The sequence below is a fragment of the Belonocnema kinseyi genome, chromosome 3 (genome assembly GCF_010883055.1).
Source record: "Belonocnema kinseyi isolate 2016_QV_RU_SX_M_011 chromosome 3, B_treatae_v1, whole genome shotgun sequence".
Lineage (NCBI taxonomy): Eukaryota > Metazoa > Arthropoda > Insecta > Hymenoptera > Cynipidae > Belonocnema > Belonocnema kinseyi.
In genome coordinates, this window is record NC_046659.1 from 157106062 (window position 1) to 157112994 (window position 6933).

Here is a 6933-nt window from a genome sequence, read left to right on the forward strand (position 1 = left end):
CCCTCCTGTCAAGAATTTGATTTATGTTCTTGCAATGATTTCTATTCTTTGGCAATGGGAAAAAGTATGGTTATGTTCGTTTGTTGTTTTGTAACATTCAGAATTAAAGACCGAATTAAAGGTAAAAAAAAATATTTTGAAGTAAATTACTGGAGCTCTACTTAAAAGAATTAAGCAGGTAATTATATTTAGCGATAAAAGAATCTTGAATGTAATTTTTAACACTTCTGAAAATGTGTTGAATAATAATGAGGTTGATTTGAACAGTGTAGAGAGAAAACAAGTTTTTTGTATTCAGTTTTCAGGTTAGCATGCAATTCATGAAAAATTACGCGATTCCGAAAAAAGAAAGCTAAGACTAAGGACGATAAAAAAAATTAAAATAAATTTCCAAAAATACCGATTCTACTAATTCTGCTGAAGCAGTCAAAAGAAGCCGAGGATCACAACTTCTGAATTTGAACTAGATAGATGCTCATAATTAAGTGATTTGAGCCAGACTATTTGTTCATGAATGAAAAATGATTGATAGACAATGTTTCTCTTCACTATTCACTTCTAAGTGATACGAGGGTAGTTCAATAAGTCCTTAGAATGACCAACAGATGGCGCGCGAATCGCTCCAAATCATCTGTTTTCAGTCAGCACCACTCCCGACTAGATATATGGTGCAGTCACAGTCCACATCTTCTGAGTTTACGTGTTTTTATAACCAATTGAAAAAAAAAATTGTTCGTTAAGAAAAATGGAAAAAAAAGAGTTCAGAGCGGTAATCAAACATTTTAATTTAAAGGGTTTAACTTCATATGAGATAAAAAATGAATTGAACTCAGTTCATGGCACATCTGGCCCTGCCTTAGCAACGGTTTATAACTGGGTAAATGAATTTAAGCGTGGTCGTACATCAATAAGTGACGAACCACGTTCAGGAAGGCCCGTAGAAGCAAGTACTCCCGAAATCATCAATAAAATCCACGATATGGTGTTGAAGGATAGAAGATTAAAAGTGCGTGAGTTAGCTGAGGCCACAAGGATATCTATAGGTGCAGTTGTTTCAATTCTACATGAAAAATTACAGTGGTCGCCTCTGAGGCTCTTTTGTCGCGCATAAGTCGGAATCGCGAGGAATTTTTTCGTCGATTTGTGACTGTGGATGAAACATGGATACACCATTACACTCCTGAGACAAAGGAACAATCCAAACAGTGGATTTCCACAGGCGAACCAGCTCCAAAGAAGGCAGAGACCGTAAAGTCAGCTGGTAAGGTTATGGCTACAGTTTTTTGGGATGCACGTGGAATTATACTTATTGACTACTTGGAAAAGGGTGAAACAATCACTGGTGAATATTATGCATCATTATTAGAGCAGTTGAAAGAAGAAATTAAAAAAAGACGACCACATTTGGCGAGAAAAAAAATTCTCTTTCATCACGACAACGCCCGAGTTCTCACATGCTTCGTTTCAATGGCTAAAATTGAAGAACTAAAATTCGAATTGGTCGAACACCCACCGTATTCACCAGATTTAGCCCCCAGTGACTTTTTCTTATTTCCAAACTTGAAAAAATGGCTCGGTGGACAGAGATTTCCAGACAACGAAGACGTCATTGCCTCTGTAAGTGCTTATTTTGAGGAACTTCCGCAAACGCACTTTTCTTAAGGGTTAAAAAAAACTTGAAAAGCGATTGACCAAGTGTATAGAGCTCCAAGGAGATTATGTTGAAAAATAAAAAAAAATTTACCCAAAAAAAATTGTTTTTATACTTCATTCTAAGGACTTATTGAACTACCCTCGTACTATTAAAGTTTAGTTTAATCTGATTCCTTCACCATTTCATCTTTATATGAGGGGGGTGCCAATAATTGGGGACATCCCTGCCAAGAATTGCGGCGACCCTGCCAAGAATTGAATTTTTAGGCTCATGAGCTAATTTGAATTATTTTTTCAGTTTCTAATATATATTTTGGTAAATAAAGCTGAGAATATGATACTCTATTAAATTAGCATTGTAGATATTATTATTACATTTATCACACATACAATTTTTGTTATTAATTGCTTCCTAAAAGCCTAAGGTTTTCCTTAACCTGCCAACTATATTAATATGTCAACCCTATATTGTATATAAATCTAAAAAATAATTTCAATTCCTAATGTTTATTGCTATTTAGGATCAAGTGCAAAGAGTATAAATGTTATTTAGCTTTAAAAAAAAGTAAACAATTTAAGTTCTCGTAAATTCTTGATAAATTCTCGGATTCTCGGTAACATACGGTAATGTTCTCTGTTACCTTCTCCAAATCTTTATTACCGAGAACCTTCTAACACTGCGACTTCGATGCTGCCATTTGAAAATTTGGAGGCATGATTCAAATTTTGTTAGTTAGCATCGTTCATTTACCCTCTTGTGAAAATTCATTGAAATACAAGTTTCCCAAATGGTATTATTTCTAATTAAAAGCGATCCAATTTGTAAACTTTCACATTAAATTTGGAATACTGAACAATTTTATTAGAAGAGTTTAGAAATTGTAACATTTCTAATTAAAAGCGTTAAAAATTGAAAAATTTCAGATCAAAATTTTTTTGAATGGTTATAAATTTTATTATTTGGTTGGAAATTTAATAATTTCCTTGAAAATATATTCATTTTAGTAGCAAATTTGTTACATTTCTTATGTTGGTGGTAGAAAGTCAACTGGAATCTTCTTTGTATGAAAATTTAACTATTCTTTTTTTGTTTAATTCATCTATTTCAGAAGAAATTTCATATTTTCCGGATAAAAATGCATCTGCTTTCTTGAAAATTCAAAAACGTTATTAAAAAGTCCTAATTTTTTGTTGAAAATTCTACTGTTTAAATGTAATAATTGGGTTTTAAAAAATTAACTAAAATATTTTCTAGATAAAAATTCACCTTTTTTTGAAATTTGTTTTTATTTAGTTAAAAATTCGGTCGTTTTTTATAACGATTTCATCTGTTTTAGTACGAAATGTAATCCTTTTTGGATAAAAATCCTTTTTGGATAAAAATGTAGAGATTTAAACTATTTCGTTAAAATTTAATCCTTTTTGATTGAAAAATTTGTCTTATTTGATTAAAATTTTTTTTTTATAAAATTATTTCTTGATTAAAAATTCATATTTTAACCATTAAAATTGGGGTGAAATTTTGTTGAAAATTCAACTTTTCGGTTAAAAATCACTCTTCTTTGCTTGATTATTCAACTAATTTGTTTAAAAGATATGGTTAAATATCTTTGTTAAGAAATCACTGTTTTTTATAAAGATTTATATTTTAGTTGAATATTCCTCTGTTTGGTTAAAAATTCAATTATTTTGTTGAAAAATAATCTTTTTTACTTGAAGGGATTTAAAACAATTCAAATTTCAAGAATTTAAGAGTTTGAAAGGAGTTCAAAAAAATTCGGAGAAGTTTAAGAATTTTCAAGACATTTTGCAGGATTTCTAAGAAATAAAGTGATTTTAATACATTTTTAGTGATTTTAAAGAATGTCAAGCGAATTATTGAAATCATTTAAAAAGATTTTAATCAATTTAAAGAGATTTCAGGGGATTTCAAAAAAAATGTAAGGTGTTAGAGAAAATTTCAAGGATTTTAAGAGATTTTAGTCAATTTTTAGAAACTTCAAAAGAGTTTAAATGATTTTAAAGAAGTCGAAGGGATTTCAACCAAAAAAAATCAGAGGATTTTCAAGAAATATTAGAGGATTTCTTTAAAAAACAGACTTTAACGAACTATCAAAATTCCAAAATTGTCACCGCCAACGGTCACAACAATTCTACTTAAATGCTACTACTCAATCCGGTCAATCAACTACTCAATCTACTCAATCCGGCACATTCTATTTTTTATTGATGGGTTGTACAAATTGCACACTTTCCAAATTGCCAACAATCATTCAAGAAATGGCTGTTTCATCGGAAAATCAAAGCGATATCACGAATGTTCACTTATTTTTGTTTAACAAAATTAATTTTATTCAAACTCCTAACAATGTTTTGCAATCCACCAAGTGTAAAGCCTTATAGATTTCAACGTTACCGACCTAATCTGACGTAATGTTGGAATACTTAATAAGGTCCGAGTGAATCCCCGAGATATCATTTATCTGAAGTTAAATAAGAAAAATTATAGGCAATTGAAAACTAAAATTATCCGTTGGCAGATAATTTTTATCACGAGGCGGATAAAAATTATCCCTCTTCCAATACTTGCAGTTTTCAAATTTTTGCAGAATTTTGATCAGAATTCAGATAAATAATATCTTGGGGATTTACTGTAATGCTGTCAATTTTGAAAGTAAAGAATCTCCGTTTCTGCAAAAATGTGGAAATTGGCTTTCCTTCATATCTAGGTATACCGTGAAACGGGATAATTTTGGACATCTGGGGTAATTTCGGGCATTTCTAAATTGATAGCTTGAATTACTTTAGGGCGCTTTACTCAGAATGATGAATTAGTTAAATCTTTAATGAAACCTTAACTGGTTGAAGATTCTCGTTAAAACACCCTTCAGTAATTCAAACTTTTAATTGAGGCTTGTCCCAATTCACTTACATGTCTGAGATTATCCCGTTTGACAGTAATATTTTAATTATCTTTTATGACAACCTGTATAAACTAGTTAAGAGAACTGAAATTATTTTTGATGAAAAGAACTAGTTTTTTTAACAAATAAATTCTTCTGACACAAAAATATGTTCTTTTTTTAAAGAAAACATCGTGTTATCTGTATTTGTAATGATACTTTCTTAATACAACATTTGCTATTTATCGACTTCAGTTCAAACCGATTCACTTTTACGGATCCATAATTATTTGTACACAACTTGATTCATATTTGTTCATTTGCAGATATTATACTTTTTATTTAAATTCGTAGGTTAATTATGAACGACAAAATATTTCTAAAACAAGGAATCTTTTAGCAAATTTTAAATTTTAGGTTGAAAGAAAAATTTGAATTTTTCTGCATTGGGACATAAATCACTATGGATCCGAAAAGTAATTTTTTTCTTTATAAAAGTATTTCTTTAGAATTTTCTTGTTGGGACCACCAATTTTGAAAGATTTACAACTTCCAAGGAGCAATCGAAAAATTGTTATAAAACGTTAAATTTTGAACAATTAGTTCAATTGTCAACTGAAAGTTTAATTTTTCACAAGGCAGTTGAGTTTTAATGTTTGAAGTTTTGAGTTAAAATTTAAACAAAATAGTTTAAATATCAATGAAGTAATTACATTTTCAACTTAAAATATAATGTTTCAAGCACAGAAGCAATAGCTCAAAATTCAGTTAGAAACCTCGATTTTTTAAGAAAATAGTTAAATTTTCAAGAAAAATAAAGAACTATAAAACAAAGAAATTAATCCTAAAAAAGGAGCTAACTACTAAAATAATTTAATATTAAACCTTAATAGATGAATGTCCAACCAAACAATGAAATTTCTCACAATATGATTAAATTTTTAGATATATAATAAACTTTTGAACCAAAAAGTTGAATTCTCAACAAAATAAAGAATAGAATTTTTCCCCAAAAACACAAATTCAAAACAAAAATTAATTTTCAATCGATAAAGATTCTGTAAGTGAGAGAGAAAGAAATTTCCAACTAAATTATTTAATTTTTAAATCAAAAATTAGAATTTTCTAAAAAAAGTTAGAATTTTTTTGTCAGCATGCAAACATTTCGACATATACTGTAAATCCTTGTTTTTCTAAAAAGAAATGGATATATGAGCCAGGTAAAGTTGGGATAGTATGCGGTTTGTCGAAAGTGGAGGATTTTCTACTACATCTCCTACATGTGCATTAAAAAGTAATAAATGGAGAATACTCTTTGTATCAATATTTAAACTGAAGTAACATAAAAAATTTATATTTTTATTAATTATATAAATAATTATTTATTTTAAAGACAGATTTCCATCATAGGGTAAGATCAACAATTATCCCCCCCCCCCCTCTTATTGGCACCTCTTTATAATTTATTAGATAATACGACTAATAAGCTTGTTATACTTAGATTAATTTAATTTTCCCATCATTTTTACGCATAACGCGTACATAAATTATCCATTGCAATCAAAGATTGAACGAAAATTAAATAAATTCACGTCAGTTTTTGGCATGCCAATAATTGGCAAAGGTGCCAAAATCGATTCTCTTGCCCTATTTGGACCTACTATTAAATGTGATAAAGAAAATTTTTAGTTTTAAAGGTAATTAGGTTTGGTCTCATTTATAATGTATTATAATTTACATTATTTTTTATAATTTGATTTATACCTTCTTTTTGCACTATCAAGAAGAAATTTTCCCATTTTTCTGAAGACTGGTGCGTGGTTCGCACTTGGATAGTTGTAGGATCTTCTTTTGGGATTCTTAACCAGGCAGCATGTATAATTTTCAACTTAGGGTCTCTTGTTGTAACAGGTTCCCAAGGTGAATAGTCTAGAAAATCTTTTTGCTGCATATAAATTACAGTAAATGTTTTCGAAGGTCTGGCTTTAGTTATAATATCAATCCAGCCTTTTTATTAGAGAAAAATCTCTATCACAATGCAAAAAGCTATTCTCTGTAGTCATTAACTTTTGTTCCACTGATGAAAAATACTTATTATCAATAAACATTTGCGCAAGAGCTATCATTTTCCAATTATTATTCTGGCCTACACACCGGTCTGACCAAACTATTAGAGATCTTTCTTCATTATCATTAAGCGATTCCAAGTTTCTGACTATTTTATTCAAAAGACGTGAAGCGATCTGTGCAGACCTACATTTTACTACAGTTTCATGCCACACATACATCGTAACTTCATTTGTACCCATATTATGAATACCATAATTATAATAAAATATTGTCTTTGATAAAAGACTGAAGAGTGATTTAGAATTGG

At 29.6% G+C, this 6933-nt stretch overlaps 1 pseudogene; it reads left to right on the top strand.

The window, feature by feature from the left end:
- Nucleotides 1–763: 763 nt before the first annotated feature.
- Nucleotides 764–1287, top strand: LOC117169481 (annotated as a pseudogene).
- The last annotated feature ends 5646 nt before the right edge of the window (nt 1288–6933 follow it).